We start from the raw sequence: 19,709 nt of genomic DNA on the forward strand, positions 1-19,709 counted from the left end.
TTGGGGCTACGGCAAAAACACTTGCTCATTTCCTCCTTCTCGCCTCTGCTGCCATTTTCTCATTCTCGCCACTGCTCTCCTCTGCAACTCCTTCCCACAACTCACGACGAAACCATCGGCCATCGACACTGCCTCCAGACTCCTCGTCTATGTCCTTGTCGTTGCTGGATCTGCAGCATCAAGTAAGCCCAAAAACCCTCATTCGTTGTTGTCTGGTTGCAATTATTTCTAGAACCGTTTTCATGGAAAATTAGATTAAAAAAGAAGGGACCAACTGTTGTATAGCAGTTATATGTTGATGTTGTTGTATAACACTTGGATTAAAAAAGAAGATATTCATATTTTCATAAATTATTCACTTTTCACCAAACCTTTCTTGTTCTTCAAAACCCAGATCTCAAACTTTTGTGGGTAGGAATAAGATTAATTTTTCAACTTTTCGTAGTTTTGCAATTCTGAGAGGTACTACTAACAGTTAATTGTTTGGATTCAATTTATTTGATTTCTTCGTCTCTGATTAATGCTAGATTATATGCTTTCAATTCTGTTCTAATTTTCTAATATGTTCTGTTTTGTATGATCAACTTTCATTTGAAGTGTTTGTTACTACACTTGCTGGGAAAAGAATTTAAAATATTTGTTTTTTATTGGCTACTTTGATTTGAAGTTCATTATTACTTGTTAATCTAGGATCTAACAATTTGTTTGGATGGATGGATGGATTTCAAATGAAAGATATGAGGTTGTAGGAGGTTGAACTTATTATAGGTGGATTGAGAAACTAGGAAGATAAATTAAAAAGAGAAAGAGAAGTAATTTATTAGGATCTTGTAGAGCTAGAACACTCAGGCTGTTTTTTGGATCTAGAGGATTTGAGAATGGATTTGTGAGGGAATGATTTTAATCACTTTTTCCATTCTTTTCCTTTTCCCTCCAGAAATCTCCACTCAAATGTTTGATTCAAACACAAGTTTAGTGTGAAAAAGTTGAAATAACTACTTTCATTTTGTATTGATATTTGAAATCCATTGTGACAAAGCTCTCAATTCAATCATAAAATCAATATCTAAACTATCAAATCTAAACTGTGAAATTTACGTTCAAATTTGGTTTGGCACAGTATTAATATTTGATTTTTACTTCACAGAAAGTTTATTTTCTTTTCACGTATTGTTGATGCTCTTCCTCACCAGCCAAAACCTTAATTTTCTTATTCCATAAATTAAAGTAAAAAGGAGAGTATGTGAAGAAGGTTGACATTAGTTTAAAGTTTCAATCATCTTGTTTTCGTAATGTTGAATTCAAGCAAAACTGAGATGAAAAGGTCTATAGTTACAAGCTAACTCTTTCTAATGTGCCTTGTTCAACTTTAATTTTCACAGAAAGAATGCTTTCCTATTGTTACATAACTCACACAAAAGAACAATCCATATTTTCATCAAAGTTCGAATGAAGCCTAATTTTTGTCACACACAGTAAAATAATACGATAGCCATAGAATGTTAGACCAAAGTTTACGAACATTACACAGGTTCGCTTACATCCAAATAGGTCTAAATACTATCTATTGTATAAATTGTTTGATAACATAAAACAAATAGATTCATAATTGACAATTAAAATTTCAGAATAAGCAAACCATGTTGAAAATTACAATACATCATAAAATAAAATAGCAAAGGGAAGCAAATCGAAGCCTGCACTTGATAGTATCCTTAAAACAGATTCGATGCCTCATCAGTTAGGTGCTGAAGGTTGTTCGACGTCTGTCTCCCAAGATATGATGGTGTAGCTAGGCTTTTTCGCGCCGCCTTTTAGAAACTCGAAAAGAAGCCCTACAGTTTGGACTCCCGCGGTTCTGAATCTAATCTCACAAGTGTAATGTGAAATTGATAATCACCAAAGAGTCCAAATCCAACAAATCTTTTGGAAATTTGATTTTAGGATCAAAAATGCCAAAATTGGATTACTTTTCCAGATATAGAGTCGCCATCTAAATATTTTATTTTTGGGTAAATTTAGGAAACTTTGACTCGTGCCGAAGGCAACGTGTCCGTCATCACCAAAGTTGTCTTGGCTCAGGAACTTAGGCACGAGAGGGGAAGGTCATGAATTGAACACCCCCGCTCGCCCGATCAAAGATCGGCCTTTACTAATCATGATATGATATTTTATAAACATTATGTGCTCTTATTTCGGTTATTAAACTAGCATTACTATGTGATGCACACAAGCAAGTATAGACTAATTTGCTCAATTTGGAACAATTCAACTCATGTTTGTTTGCGAAAATGGTTTGAATTTGCCACCTCAAGTGGGCTTAAAATATGATTTGCCACTCAACAAAATAGGCTTAAAACACACATTCGTTAAATTGTTCCAATTCAAACAACAAGCCTTCATCCATAGGTATTCAAGTAGTTTAGAAAGGAAGCAGGAGGGTCCGAATGAATAAAAGTTAACTAGCTATGCTAATTAAGCTAACTAATTATTACAAAACTCGAATTAATTAAATATTCTAGTTAACTAATTACAAAAGGAAATCGAATAGCTAGTTAAACTAAGTAATTATTTACAACTCTTAATTAGTTACAACTAATTAATTACAACACGTATTTAAGCTAGATATTTAAGCGTTAAATAAGCTTGAAATGCAAGGGAGGCTCATGCACGTACTCGATTTCCACCTGAAAAGCCGTTGTTTTGCTGCTGCAAGCCTCTGTTTGCGCATTAAACACCAAAAACTTTGCCCACTTCTAGAACACCTCTAATCCACCTTACCAACACACCATGCAAACTTCATTGGTGGCCGACAGGGGGCCGGTCGGCTAGCATTGGTGGCCGGTCGGCTATTGGTGGTGGCTGTCGGCCATTGATAACCTGGACTTCCTTTCTGCAATAGAGAGCAAAACAGAACAAAACAATGTATTTCCCAAGGGTTGTTTGCACACTTTGCCTCTCCTTTTCATGGGAAAATCAAAGGAGGGACAAAATTTGGTTTACAAACCATCAATCAAGAAATTTCATTGCATAATGGCTTGTGAAACCAATTGTGCAAGTTTAATAAATGCAAAATGAGACCAAAATGTCCATCGCCCTATCATGCATGATCAAGGGCAATGGAGACCTACGAAAATGGCACATTTAATCACTTTTAAGTATGAAATGTCCCATTTACCTTGTGTTCAAATTAACGTCCGATTTGAACACATGCAATGCAACATAAAGAGATGCTTATCTTGCTTCTTTTACTTGTCAATTTTGTTTACTCATTTTACTTACCAAATCATTTATTAATCCATTAAGTCCATTGGTGAGTGTCCTCTACTGGAAAGAGGGCTTAAACCAAAGGTTGTTTTAGGCATGAAAGAGACCTCATGTCGTTAGTAATGAACCCCAAAAGGGATTAAACCATTAAGCACAAACACCTCAATTTCATGCTTTAAACAAATAAATGGTTTGAACCACTTTCAAAGCAAAAACAAAATCAAGAAATGATGGAGGTTGTAGAGATGATTAAGTACTGGAAATGAGTGATAAAAGCACTAAAACATGAAACCAACTCAAACCAATGGTAGTTCAAGCCTTAAACATTAAGCTAGTGAAAGAACTTACACTACAACTATGCAAAACAAGACTTAAAATGAACCAAACAGCCAAAACAGTGGCAAAATAGCTCAAAACAGAGTTTAAGGCATGCTGGACTTGAGCCACAAAAAGCTAAACCATTAAGCTAATACATGGGGCTAACTAGGCATGCAAACAAGACGCAAGGAGGGAAGGCTAACCCATCTAATTTTGGACTTCAAAATGAGTTTTTTACCACTGAAAAACCTCTGAAGTTCAGTGGTTAAAAGGCCCAAAAAAGTAGGTTTGAAAGTGATGAATAAAGACACAAACACTTTACAAACTAAGAAGCAAGAAGGGTGAACCACCCCCTCACTAAAAAATGGCTCAAACCACCACTTTTAAGTCACAAAAACAAAACTTTTTACAGTTTAAAACCAACCCCAAAATAGTAAAAAAAGATGGTAAAACAAGTATATTGAAACAAAGTAAACAAGGCATGTGTTATACCTTTGAAGCAAAGCTCAAGTTTAGGCACCAAACCAAGCTAAAACCATTTGCTAGAGTTCAAAGAGGGTCTCAAATAACCTCAGCCCAAAGAGAAATAACTTTGATTAAGGTAGTGTATGTAAAAGTGTAGAGAAAATAAGCAACTACGCACAAAATTGCAAGAGAGAGAGAGAGATTTTTTGTTCCAAAATTTCTCACCCTCCAAAATGGGGGAGAAACCCCCATATATATAGAAAAACATACTTTGAGCTTAGAATCATCCTACGATACACGTGTAGGCAGATGCAGCTCATTGTGCCAACAATTGTCACAACTGTCAACAAATATTTGGAAAAAGACACTGGTGGCCAACCGACCACACCACTGGCCGACAACCATGAGCCATGGCCAACAGCCTATGGTGGTGGCCGACAGGTTACCAAAAGGTCCAGACACCAAGTTTTGGTCCAAAACAAGGCATAGAAAAGACAAGGTTTAAAGGCTCAAAGACAGGGTGTTCCGCCGAGGACTTTGGGCACTCAAAATGAACACATGCAATCACAATCATCATATGCACAAGTGATGACGTCCAAGTCTTGATGACGGTCAAAAATAGGGTATCTACAGTTGCCCCTCTTTGACAAAACTCAGAAGTCATGAAGTGACGGGAGTGAATGTCAAAGCCCAGAGAGACCCTTTTTGACAAGGCTGAAGACTTAGACAAACAAACAAGTAAGACAAAAACGATTGCGCCCGCAGGCTGCCTACGTATCCCTTTGCAAGGAATCAAACCAGCGTAGTTCTAGGGCAAGATGCAAGTGATATGCACGATGCAGGAACATAACTTATAATCATGCAATGAGGCTGTAATGAAACATTTAGATGCAAATGCTATGTAATAAAAATGCCACATTCAAACAAACCGAAACAAGGTATAGCAACCTCAAACACAAAAGTAAGTAAGTAAACACGCCACACATGAAAATTCCAAACCAAACCACATTTCATGCAGAAAGGATGTAAGAAAATTATGTAAACTTAACTACGCGACGCGCAGGAAAGGCAAAGAGCAACCGTCGGGCACACCCAAGATCTCAACCGAAATCCTAATGTGTTGCACATGGAAGGAAAATGGTGGTGTGAAAACCAGGACGCACCCGAATGTGTTTAACCAAAACAAACAATCCCAACGCGTCTTATGCATGAGGGGAAAAGGTGGTGTAAACACCGGGACGCACCCAAATGTTTTTAACCAAAAGGAGTGGTGTAAACACCGGGACGCAGCCAAATGTTTTTAACCAAAAGGAGTGGTGTAAACACTGGGACGCACCCAAATGTTTTTAACCAAAAAGAGTGGTGTAAACACCGGGACGCACCCAAATGTTTTTTAACCAAAAGGAGTGGTGTAAACACCGGAACGCACCTAAATGTTTTTAACCAAAAAGAGTGGTGTAACCACTGGGACGCACCCAAATGTTTTTTAACCAAAAGGAGTGGTGTAAACACCTGGACGCACCCAAATGTTTTTTAACCAAAAGGAGTGGTGTAAATACCGGGACGCATCCAAATGTTTTTTAACCAAAAGAAATGGTGTAAACACCGGGACGCACCCAAGTTTTTTAAATAAACACCGGGACGCACCCAAATGTTTTTTAACCAAAAGGAGTAGTGTAAACACCGGGACGCACCCAAATATTTTTAACCAAAAGAAGTGGTGTAAACACCAGGACGCACCCAAATGTTTTTTAACCAAAATGAGTAATGTAAACACCGGGACACACCCAAATGTTTTTTAACCAAAAGGAGTGGTGTAAACCCCGGGACGCACCCAAATGTTTTTAACCAAAAGGAGTGGTGTAAACACTGGGACACATCCAAATGTTTTTAACCAAAAGGAGTGGTCCTAACGCGTCTCATGCGCGAGGAGAGGGAGTGAAAGGATGTGATTCGAAGGGCACGAATTATTTCACCAGGAACTCCGCTGAATGAACCGTACATATAATATCGTTTGACTGTGTTGGCTCCTCTGAATGAAACGCACATAAAATATCGTGCCTGCATAAAAAAGAAACTCAACAAGTACAACAAAGTAAGGGTCCATGTTCTATGCACGATTACAATAATGTAAGCATATTCTATGCAAATGTGTTGACAATATGTTTTATGCAAATGTATTGACAGAATGTCCTATTCATGAAGGGAGAAGTGCATATTCTATGCAAGTGTATTGACAACATATTCTATGCAAAACAAATTGAGTAGCCTCTTCTGATTTACCTCTCGGAAGAGTTACAACATGTTTTAAAAGGATACACCTCATTCATGTTGATTAGCAATGAACATCATGCACTGAAAACACGATTTGGAGCTTCCACAGAGGCAATCCAAACTTCAAAGTGAACTTTCCTTGCACTTTTTGAGAAATAAGGACTCAAAACAACATCAAGACTCAATGGAGGAGCACTGGGAGCTGGACGGCCCCAAGGTGAGGGTATCGGCCACCCCTAAACATTGTCGGCCACCAATGGGGCCTGTCAGCCACCGATAGCAGATCAGGCCAAAATGGTCTTTTCACACATGGGTCTTTAAATATAAAGCTTGGGGCTTCATTTCCACACACCAAGACATCCGAAATTTCACCCTCTCTCTCTTTAGACCTTCCTTCTCTCTAGATCCGCGCTTTCTATGTGTTTTCCAACGCCCCAAGCACATTTCTTCGCTAAACCCTCATAGTTTACTCTGTTTTGAACATATTGAAATTTGATTTCGGTGATTTTTCTTGGAGTTTCACCACTTGAGGCTTGTTTCCCTTGAGTTCTTCTTGGGTTTGGTGCCTTTTTCTAGGCTTTGACTTTTTCTTTCCTTTTCTCTCTCTTAGGGTTGACTTTTGGCATTTTCTACATATTTTCCTTATGTTCCTTCACTTTTCGCGGACTTTTCAGCTTCTTTCCACATGGCGGATGATTTACCCCACGATGGAGCTTCTCTGGAGATCCCACCCCAATTGTCTCCAGAAATGAAGGCGGAGCATGAGCCGGTGTTACTACTACCCAAGATTCGACCTTTTAATCCGACGACATATCATCCTCGGATGCATGTGCTACCACCCGAGAGTATCCGGGCTTTAAAAGGGTTTGCGCAAGGTGCACCAGAGGACCTCCTGCTACGAGAGCCAGACTCCCACTTGTCACATGGCGCCACTGAGGTATGCACTGTATTCTCATGTTTTTTTCAATATACATTGCATTTCTTATTTTAACTATGTTCCTTGCTTTAACTGTATTGTTTACACTACATTTCTTGCCCTAATCACACTCTTGCACTGTATTTCTTACACTGCCTTTTTATCTACTTGTTCTCACACCACTATATATCACTATTTTGATCACAGGAGGATTTTCGCTCTATTAGAGGCTATGGAGCCATGTCCGCGAGGGATTGGTACATGGAGCTTCCTGCCAGTGTCCTCCACATTATCGACGGGGCCAACTTTGGCTTATTCTGCATGGGGTTATCGCACATCATCGCGAGTCGGTCCTTACTTGGAGCATTAGTAGAGAGGTGGCGGGATACCACCAACTCTTTCCACTTCTCTACTGTGGGGGAGATGACGATGACTCCCTACGACTTCTCCATGCTCACCGACATAGAAATAGGGGGTCACTCGATTCCTTATGATACAGACATGGACAAGTGGGAGACCACCTGGATCTATCTGTTAGGGACATGCCCATCTCACTTCCAACCAGGGATGGTGCGATACAGTCGGTTCGCATAGCAATTTCGGGGGGCCAAACTAGAGACCCTAGAGGAGATCGAGCATTACGCTTGAGGTTTTTTGATGTTTTTTTTTCGGCACCAGCTTGTTCGCTAACAGGGGGAACACTGTATGATTGTATCTTTTGAGCACCTTGGTAGATTTATCTCAGGTCGGACTCTACGATTGGAGCGGTGCTGGCCTAGCCACATTGTACGGTTATATGAGCTCGACATCTCGCGGGAGTGGAGACAAAGTCGGAGGCTACTGGCGAGCTTGGGAGGTATGCTTTACATTTCTGTTTTACATTTTTCACTTTCTATTTCTATGCTTTCTACTTTGCACTTTTTGTACACTGCACACTACATTGTTTATACCCATATACTGCGCTTTTTGCACCGTACATTTTGCATCCTCCATATCTATATCCTCTGTACACTGTACACACCTTCTGCACACATTCTGCTTTCTGCATCTATGTTTGTACTTTCCATACACTATACATTGTATACTCACTATTGCCCCTTCCCTTACAGCTTTGGGTGTATGCATATTTCTCGACTCTTGCTCTAGAGTTGGAGGTGAAGATGCCCCCCGTTGTGCCGTACTCTTATCAGTACGACAATAGATGCTTGCAGAGGACCAGGAAGACTTTTCTATTATTCCGTCAGTATTTCGACACCGTGACTGCGACAGAGGTAACTCAAAACTCACAGTTATTTTTATTCTACTTGAGCTCTGATTCATGCTTCGATATCTGATGACCATTAACAATCTGTGCATTCTCTATTTACAGATCACTTGGCAGCCCTGAGTGACGATGCTAGCCAGGGTTAGGGACCAGTTCGCTGGATCTTGGGGAGCCTCCCGTTATCGGCTTTTGTTCGAGGGCTTGGTTTGTTGTGCCTGGTTTTTAGGCGTGCGGTTCTTGCACCAGACCATAGGCTTGCCTGAGCTGGTAGTTCTCATGGCGCCCCCTCCATCTATGAGAGCTACAGAGAGACTCACCTTCCAGGAGATTATTTTGTTCACTGAGGGCTTGGAGGCTGACTACTTTCGCGGGGAGGGGGAGTATTTGACATTCATCTGGACACACCTCATGCGTCTTTTGACCGGTATTCGTGGAGGTGAGGGGGCGGGGGCTCCAAGTGAGAGAGAGAGAGAGAGAGAGAGAGAGAGCTAGAGTGCCCAAAGCGACTAGGGCGACCAGACTGCATGGCAGAGGGGCTACCCATGCGGGGCGGAGGATCGGTTGGCTGAAGTTATCTACTGCACTCACATGTTGGCGGTATACTGGGAAGGCATACTAGATCCCCGATTGAGCTTGCTGTAGTGGGGCATAGATATGTTAGAGCTCATGACGCACCCCCAGCATGTACTACATTTTTTAGTTTTGCCATCTCTTTCTGATATTTGTTCCTTCTGGACACTGATCATTCCTAATGCATTTGTAGGCATCCCCAGGATACACCGAGGATCTGCTGGAGCTACTAGCCTCATTTAAGGGTATGATATTGAGGAGGGAGGCACTGCTTGGCTTCCATAGCATTCAGGTCATTTTTTCAGTTTTCTCATATTCCAGTCATCAAATTTCCATTGACACACTGAAATTGACATTTCAACTGAAAACCTCCCCACGCTGCACTGATACACTGCATCTGAAACATTGCACTTCCATACTGTATTCACACACTGTACCTAACTTATAAGCTGCTCGGGCATTATGTTAATGGAAAATTTAGCCTTGTCTATTGCCAACAACAATGCCTGTCGGTGCATTCGTGAGGCCATGAGAAGACCCCTGATGGGGATGTCAGCTTGGATTTTCTTGAGCTGTTTCAATACTGACTCTTCTTTTAGTTGTTTCTTCTTATGTTTCACGGCCTCTTTGTCCTTTCCAGACACCTCTGCTTGATCCAGGTGCAGCAACTTAAAATACCATCCACTGCGGGTGAGATGGTCTATTTCTTTAGCATACCACATATTATTCGGAATGCAATCACCCCAGTCTTCGTTAAAATGGGCTAGATACAGATTGTTATCATTCCACCATTCGCCCTCAGCGGCCGACAAATAGTTGTTCGACTCTTCTTGTATCACCTTCACATCATAGGTGTCCCCCATAGAGTGCCGTGAAATTACGATTCCCCGCCTATCTTCAATTCTTTATTGTTCAAACTGCCTCAGTGCAGCTCCCTGTTCAGTATCCACAGTGTTCACAATGCCTACTTCATAGGCTGGATTTTCTGTACTAGCATTCTCTGGCAACTTTCCCTTCTCATCCACCATTCTGGCTACTACAACTATCTCTACTTCCTTTCCTTCTGTTTTCATTCCAGTTTTTTCTTCTTTATTTGGCTCATCACTCAACCATCTGGTATTATCAATCGAACCGTTCAAGTCGAACTATCCGATCTGTACATTTCCCTGATCGTGCTCGTCGAAGAATTGAAAATTGTTCAAGTCCTCTTCCAGGTCTACCAAATCATCCAACCCTTGGCCCAGGCCATCTTTCCTGACTACATTGACATCCGCCAAGCTTGGTAGTGCCAGTTCAGGCCTAGTCTGACTAGCTGGTACAATATAACAACTCAAGTCATACACCCTCTCAATTAAGTCTCCAAGACACTCCAACAACAGAAAAGTACCTTCCTCCTCAATCAGAACCTCTCCTACGGCGGGTGTTGTCACTGCTGATCTAGAAAAGCTCAAGTTGTAGGTTAGACGTGTCCATCATGCACAGGTCCGTGCCCTTAGGAATGAACAACACTAGTTTTGGAAGGTGTGAGGGAGTAATGTATACGTTGGGGTCAAAAGAGGTGGTCAGTGTATGGATCAGGTTAAGATTTCGAGGTAGGGGGACTTGATTATGGGCTAGGAGTGGATTTGTGGTTACATTCAGTTTCTGAGGTGAAGCGATCACCTTGTTATCAATAAGGTCCTGAATCTCATGACGCAATCAAAAACACTGGTCGGTGTCATGACCATGCTGTTGGTGAAACACAGTATTTTGCGGGGTTGTGTTTGGGTTGAAGAGGATCAGGAAGTGGGCGAGGTTCTAAGGGTTTTAGGTGCCCTTTTTTGACCAGCACCTTCATGGTTTAAGACAGAGTCATGTATAGTTGGTTAAAAGTCCTCTAAGGTCAGGTAGGGTTGGACGATGTTCGTGAGCTTGTGTTGGCAAAGGGATCAGTGGCTTTTGTTGTGGCAACAACACTTATATCCGACGACCTCGCAGTTGTGCTACTACTAATAGCAATGGAACAACGAACAAATGGCCTTTTTGCCAGCTCCTTCTCATCCGTAATAAGCCCCTGTTTCATAGCATCTTCGATTTCACTCTCATTTCATGAAGTTCTGTAATCGTAAATAACAGGAGCACAATCATTTTCTGCAACAGCTTGCCATGCAGATTCCAAATAACCATTATGATTTGGTCCTTCTCGGAAGGCCTCATGGTCATTATCGAGGCTTTGGCGCTCCATCTTGTCACAAACGCAGAAAACTCTCATTCAGCTCTTGGCTTGTTGCTTCGAGATCACAAGTTGTGACCTTGATTTGAGTATTGTAAGAGTACTGAGCAATGAAGGCCTGTAGACATCCTATTTTTGACCGACCTTAAGACTCAGATGTCATCGTTTGTGCGCGCGATGATTGTGCATGTTTGTGCTTGTTTTGAGCGCCCGAAGGTCTCGGCTGCGTGCCTTGTCTTTAAGCCTCTAAACTCTTTGTGTTTTGACCTTGTTTTTGGGCCAAACCTTGATGCCTCTTGCCTGGGGGGGGGGGAGGGGGGAAAGGCCTTGCAGGCCACTTTTGGCACTTACCGGCCACTTGGAGTGGATGGCCGGCCACCTCAAGTGGCCGACGGCTAATTTTCTCATAGGTGGCTGGCCGGCTAATTTTCTCATTTTTTAGATATTTTTAGATCTTTTGAGCCAACTGCTGAGCATTGAAGGCATCCTCCATACACGTGTATGGAGGGATAAAGCAAGCTTTTTGCTTGCTTGTTCTATATAAGGGGAGCTCCCTCCCCCTATTTGAGGGTTTTGAAAATTTAGAAGCAAAATTTCACTCACTCTCTCCCTCTCTCTCTTTCTCTCTCTCTCTCTCTCTCTCTTTCTCTTTCTCTCTCTCTCTCTCTCTCTCTCTCTCTCTCTCTCTCCGTATTGCTTGAAAGTGAGTTTTCTTTGCATTTTTACACATAACCCCTTAGCCAAACACCACTACCTTGGAGCTGAGGTTCTTGAAGGTTTTGTTTGGGCTCAAAAAGTTGGTTTTGGCTCAGAAGTTGCTTCTTTACTGCTGTGCTTCAAGGGTAAGGCATTTACCCCTTTTAAGCTTATTTTTGTACACTAGTTTGGGCCACCTTTGCATGCTATTTTGGCCTAGTTGTCAACTACAAAAACCTCTATTTTTAAGTGTTAAAAATGGTTGTTTAAGGCCTTTTTGGAGTTAGGGGTGGTCCACCCTCTTTTGTAGTTTTATTTGCTAAGCTTTGTGCCATTCTTTAAAGCTTTTAAAACACCCTTTGTTTGGCCTTTCTACCACTGAAACTCAGAGGTTTTTCAGTGGTAGAAAGTTGGTTTTGAGGACCAAAATAGGGGAGGGGGGTGGTCCCCCCTCCTCACATCTTGTTTGCATGTGTTCTTGGCCTAGTAGTTGAGCATGTTTTTCTACCATCTTATGGCTTGTTCTCAGCATGTTTTTGGCCTTATTTTAACATGTTATAACTCTGTTTTGGGCTGGTTGGAGCACCTCTTGCTTGTTTCTTACACTTGTAGTGTAATCATGCTTGCTGGCCTAGCTTACTTGATGTTGTAGCCTATTGTTTTAGCATGTGTTGGCTCCACTCCAGCATGTTTTTGGCCTTGCTTTGACATGCTTAAACTCTGTTTTGAGTGGTCTTGGCCCCTTGAGCCTTGCTTTGTATAGCTATAGTGTAGTTAGCTTCACTAGTTTTGTGTTTCAAGGCCCTTAGCATGCTTTGTTTGTGATGTTTGCATGGTATGGAATCATTTAGCATGTGATTTTAGAGCATATACCTTTGTCACACTCTCATATATATCGCTCTTTAATTGCTTTCGTGAGGTGTACTTTGTGCCTTGTTTATGAGCCAATACATGAGCATGTCTCTATTGCTTTTCATGCTACCGTTTCAGATTGTTTTGGTCACTGTTTTAGCATGTTTGAGGTCTGTCTAGGGCTGGTTTGGCCATTTGAGCATTCTATTGCATGCCTCTAGTGTTGTGTCCTTCACTAGTTTTATGCTCTTGGCCCTTAACATGTTGTGCACGTGTTGTTTGTATGTTGTTGTATTGTTTTTCATGCCACTTTAGCACTTAGATATCTGCCATCTCCCACAATTCTTCACTTTTGATTTGTTTTGAGGGTTGGTTTACCTTGTGCTTATGTTTAAGCTTGATAGAGTTTGTGCTCAAATGGCTTTAACCCTCTTATGAGGATTCCTCCTAGCCAAAGGCATGATCTCTCTCATGCCTTAAACCATTCTTTTGGTTAACCCCTCTCTTATTAGAGGACTTTTGCATTAGACAAATCAAGTAAAGAATGGTTTGGTAATGTAAAATGAGTAAACAAGAAATGGACCAAGTAAAACACGTATAAGATAAGCATTCATGTTGCATTGCATGTGTTTGGATCGGACGTTAATCCAAACACAAGAAATGCGAGACGTTTCATACTCAAAGTGATGAAATGTGTTGCATTTCTTGGTTGCTATCCCCCCTTGATCATGCATGATAGGGGAGAGGCAATTTGGGTCTTATGTGCGCATTCACTAAGCTTATACAAGCTTGGTCCTTGGGCCATCATGCATTGAGATGCTTGGTTGGTGGCTTAAGAACCAAGCGCCACCTTCCTTTGAGCTTGAGACATGATGAGGAGAGTGGATGTACACACATTTCCTGTAAAATACATTGTTGTGCCTTTGTTGCAGCAAAACCAGAAGTCTGGAGAAGTAGGTGGTTGACCGGACACTTGAGGTAGCCGACCGACCACTTTCACTAGTCGACCGACTAGTTAAGATGGACGGTAGCCACTTTTTGTGGCCGACCGAAGTCCATTTTTGTGCCAAAATGTTCCTGTTTTGAGGCAGAGGCAGTCTGGGTGTTGGTTTGATGTTCAACAATCAAGGAGAGTGCAAACAGAGGCAACCGGTGGCAAAGCAATGGATTTTTAGGATGACGCCAAATGAGCATGCATGTCTCCCTCGCCCGCGAGGCCATTTCACTGCTTATGATTAGTCTGTGTAATTAATCATTCAATTTGTTTTGTAATATTCTAATTAGCTTAGCATAGCTATTTGTTTCAATTTGGTTTGTAATAATTAGCTTAGAATAGTTAATTAGTTGATTTGTAATAAATAGCTTAGTTTAGTGTAGCTTAGCTTATTTATTTGGACCCTCCTTCGCAAGGGCGCAATGTTGTAATAAGCATGCGTGCTTGTGTGTGTGCATGTCTTCCAACCCCACTTTTTTCTCCCTTTTACTTAATCGCTTTCGATGGTTAGTTATAGGGCAAGTTTTGATTAGCATACCTTATGTTTGCATGCGTGCATCATTCATTTGTCTTGCATGCACCGAGGCTCGGTGCATCATTCAAACTGCATCGTATTTCAATACCTATTTGAATACGTGTATCAATTGTTGCATTCATATGCCATCTTAGATAGCCGAGTCTATTAGTTGCATTATTACATGTGTTGCATTAGGCATCTTAACATAGTTTGGATCATGCATTGTTTTCTAACTAGCTTTTGTTTTTGGCTTGGAGTACACTGTAAGTTTTACGCTTTAGCATACTTGCATGAGTGTGAGTGTTGCCATGATAGCATACTTGCCATAAGGCTATGTGCTTAAGTGAGTAACTGCATGAATGCCTGTGGGTGTAGGCTTGATTGCCTGAAGTGGCAAAGTCATGTTTTCAAGCCCACTTGAGGGTGGCAAATCTGCACTTTAGCCTACTTGCGAGTAGCACTTTCAAACCATTTTCGAAAACAAATATGAGTCGAATTCGTTCCAATTCTCGCGATTTTAGTCTATACTTGTATGTGTGTGACACATAGAAAAGTTAGCTAATAACCGGAATAAGAACACATGAGGTTTATAAAACAGCATATCATGTTAGTAGAGGCCGATCCCTTGATCGGGCGAGCGGGGGTGCTCATTTTAGGACCTTCCCCTCTCGTACCCAAGTTCCCAAGCTGAGGCAACTTTGGTGATGACGGACACGTGGCCTTTGGCACGAGTCAGGGTTTCTTAAATTTCACAAAAATAAAACATTTAGGTGGCGACTCTGTAATCTGGAAAAGCAGTCTAGTTTTGGCATTATTTGATTCAATATCTGATTTTCCAAAATGATTTGCCGGATTGGACTCTTTGGTGTTTATCAGTCTCACATTGCACTTTGTGAGATTAGATTCAGAATCATGACAGGAGTCTGAACTGTAGTAAGACAAATTCACGCCTCTCCGAAAGGGGGGCGCGTGTAGCTCGGCTTTTCGCGCTCCCTTTCGGAAGAATGAAATAGCCCTTACAGTTCGGACTCCACTTGTGTTGGTTCTGAATCTGATTTCACAAGTGCAATGTGAAACAGTGAAAACACAAAAAGAGTCTAAATCCAGCAATTTCTTTTGAAAAATCTATGTTTGAATCAAATGCCAAAAATGAACTATTTTGCCAGATTTCAGAGTCTCCATCTAAATATTTATTTTGGAAAATTTAGGAAACCCGCGACTTGTGCCAAAGGCCATTAGTCCGTTGTCACCAAAGTGTCTTGGTTCGGGAACTTAGGTAAGAGAGGGGAAGGTCATTAATTGAACACCCCACTCACCCAATCAAAGATCAGCCTCTACTAATCATGTTGTGGTTTTTATGTACAGTATATGCTCTTGTTCTATATGTAACATTCAAGTATAGACTAATTTCACGAAAAGTTGGAACGTTTGATTTCATGTTTGTTTTGAAAAAAATGTTTTGAATATGTATCACTGAAAATGGTGATCTCATATATACATGAATCAAAGTATCCCAATTCAAGTGATTAGCCTTCATCCACAAGCATTCAAACAGGTATATCAAATAAGCAGTCAGCCTCATGGTAGTATGTTTTAATATGACAGCATTCACACTTATACAATATGCTAAAGCAAAAATGCTTACCTTAATGTCCGAAGGTGAGTCCAAAAAGAAAGCAAATAGTTAGAAAAAAAATGCATGATCCTAATTTAATGACTAATGCAACACATGCAACGTGCAATTAAGGTTCGGCTACTAGTATGGCATGTGAGTCAATTCAAGGCATATGATAGCGCATGTATGCAAGTAAGGAGTTTGAATTTGACATTTGAATAATATGATGAGCCGAACTTTTATGCATGTAAACGAATGGATGTAAATCATGGAACATGCTAATTAAACATGATGTCCCTAATCTAAACTCATAATCAGTGAAATAAAAGGGAGAAAGAATGGGGGTTGGAAGACATATAACTTATTACATATCTGTCCTCGCGAAGGAGGGTCCAAATGTCCAAGTGTCCGAACAAATAATTATTACAAAGTCGAATGAATAATAAATGAAAAAGGGCTGTCTAATTTATTACAATAATAATATGCAATGATTGCTCGATGCTTCTCAGGAATTATTCTGTCTGCCTTGCTGGGATTTGTTCTGTTTCACCCCTAGTTACTGCTTTCGAAAAGTGTATTGTTTTGCAATTTATTGGAGCCTTGCCGAGCTCGAAATGCGACTCAGTCGAGCCCCAAATAAATTCAATACTTTGTTTTCTTGTGGAAATCTGCTTTTTGTACCTGAGGTGAAACAGTGCAGACAGGGTATTCCTAGCCATGTTTGTCTTTGTTTTTACCCTTCGCTATCATAAAAATACTCAAGAGAGGGTTGGAATCATCTCCAAAACCATCAATTAGCAAGTTGATTGCTTGATGATCTCAGATACAATTTGGACAATGATCAATAAATGCAATAAATAAACAACCACCCCTCCCTCCTATCATGAAGTGAATTCAAGAAGGGAAGTAGAGACACTTCAAGATTCATCAAATTATTATGAATTGATATAAGGCAAGCCTTAACACAATAAACTCGGTATAACATCCGACCGAATTCAATTAATCATATTGGTTCTTTATGTCAGTTGTAATCCAATTTTAACCAATTTTATTAGCCTTTTTTTTATTACCTTTCCATTTCTTTATCTTTTTTCCTGTTTGTGCAAAAGTGATATTTACGTCCACTAAGTCCAAAACGCAATAAAGAGAAACAAGCATCAACTTAACCCGAGAAATAAATCTTATTATCTTCGGGGGAAATTACAAAGGAAGACTCAAACTTATTTACAAGCGATAAGGGATTCCAAGTCAAACTCAAGATGCGCAACAAGGACTAGTCAAATTCAAAAGAGTGATAATGACTTAGAAAAATCCAAACTTGAGTGATAATGACTTGAAATCCAAACTTGATAATAAGTGATAATGACACTTTCCTTGGTGATTTCCAAGGGTCAATTAGTCTCTTAAAAGTAAACACACTGATGAATAAAGAGAAATGAAAAATAAAATATTGTGTTTTAGTATAAGAACATGTATACATTTGGGGTAGTGAACCTCCAAAGAATTTAAACCGTTAAGTATAGAACGTTTTATGCCTTTGGTAGTAAATCCCCTAAGAGATTAAATCAGTAAGCATAAAGCGCTGTATACTTTTGGTGATGAACCTCCTAAGCATGAAACGTTTTATGCCTTTGGTAGTGAATCTCCAAAGAGATTAAACCATTAAGCATAGAACGTTTTATACCTTTGGTAATGAACCTCTTAAGCATAAAACGTTTTATGCTTTTGGTAGTGAATCTCCAAAGAGATTAAACCATTAAGCATAGAGCATTTTATACCTTTGGTGAGGAACCTCCTAAGCATAAAGTGTTTTATACCTTTGGTAGTGAATCTCCAAAGAGATTAAACCATTAAGCATAGAACGTTTTATACCTTTGGTAATGAATCTCCGAAGAGATTAAACCATTAAGTATAGAAGAGTTCCTTTCTTATACATGAACCACAATCTTAATTTTTCACAACTTTTTAATCGAAATAAGTAAAGAATGGAGGGAGGTTGCAGGGATGATTATGCGAAGTTGATTAATTGGTTAGTACAAACAAACTTGATACTTAAAGCATAAATTGTTGAAATAAATTAAACAGCCCCGAAAATAACATACAATAGTGCTGAAATTAAACTATAGAAAGCGAGCAAAATTATATCGGATCAAGTTAGTAAACAAGTGGAAGGAAGGGTGGCTAACCCCTCCACTTTTACAACTTCAAATCACATAGTTTAGATGTTGAAAAACAGCCCCAAAAGAATTTGAGAGAAACCTGCCACTTTTACTAGTCACCGCCGGAGGTACTATTCATCGTCGGGTTACTATTCACCGTCGGATGTACTATTCACCGCCGGAGGTTACTATTCATCTGGTAGGGTAAATTATTTAAAGTAATAAATTACACCAGTTTATATACAATATTTAATTTGCAGCAGATATGTGGGTGGTGCAACCTTCCTATTAAAGCGATAAAAAAAAGAACAGTTATGAAAAGAAGTAAATGAAGTTTTTAAACAAATTATATAACATTTTTAAAGTAAATGAAAATTTGCGAAAACTCACCTTCTGGGGAAATGATGAATTTTCTAAGTCACAAACTTTTTTTTGATTACTCTCAAGTCTGTGGAATGTGTTCTCAATTCTCAGTTCAAAATTTGGAATTACAGCTTTAGTGGTTGGTTTTTGAATGGTGTATTGAGGAAATGGAAATAAAAATATCAAAGAAAATATTTTATTTTCCCTCTCTCTCTCTCTCTCTTTCAAAAAAAAAACTAATTTTCTTTCTTTTTGATTCTTTTTCTCTCAAACTCTCTCGCACCACTACATTTTTCTCTCTCTCTGATCACCTTTTTTTTATTTTTTTATTTTTTTTATTTTTTTCTGCTGAGCCTCTCCCTCTTTGTCTTTATATAAACAAAAAAGTATAATATAATAATAGATATCTAATATAACATATATATATATATATATATATATATATATATATATATATGCATTATGTGCTTGGATTTGGATGTCGGCAGCCAAAGGCTGACCGACATAAATTTTTTTATTATTTTTCTTTTATAATATATATAATATAATATATAATTTATATAATTTATACCAAAATACTAAACATATAATATAATAATATAACTTTTTTTTTATTATTTTCTTTTATATATATGAAATATATAATTTATACTAATTTATATAAAAACACCAAAAATATGAATAAACACATAAAATTATCCAAAATTACAAAATACTAAACTAATAAAATATTTAGTAGTTTAAAACAATTTAGCCATCATGGTGAAGGTTGGGATAAAAGTTCAAATTCCATCTCTCTTACTAAGGATTCTGTGAGAAACACATTCTAATTATCATCATCGGGTAATCAAAAGAAAGCGCCCAAGTCTTAGGGCCGGTCAAAATGGAGTGTCTACAGTTGCCCCTCTTTGACAGGGTTAGAAGTCATTTCATGGCGTGAGTGAATGTCAAAGCTGGAAGACGACTCTTTTGACAAGGCCGTAAGACTTGGGCAAACAAACAAATGTGCAAATGCAAGTGGTTGCACCAGAAGGTTGCCTACGTATCCCGTTTGCAAGGAATCAAACCTGCGTAGTTTAGGGGCAAGATGAAGAATGATATGTAAAACATAACTTATGATCATGTAATGAAATGCAATCAAGAAAATGATGTGACACTGAATGAAATCATAAATGTTAGATGTAGTGAATGTGAGATCCAAACGTTTCGTCCGCGAGAGGAGGAAAG

The sequence above is a fragment of the Camellia sinensis genome, chromosome 11, assembly GCF_055761805.1.
Source record: "Camellia sinensis isolate YWXY chromosome 11, ASM5576180v1, whole genome shotgun sequence".
NCBI classification, from domain to species: Eukaryota; Viridiplantae; Streptophyta; class Magnoliopsida; order Ericales; family Theaceae; genus Camellia; species Camellia sinensis.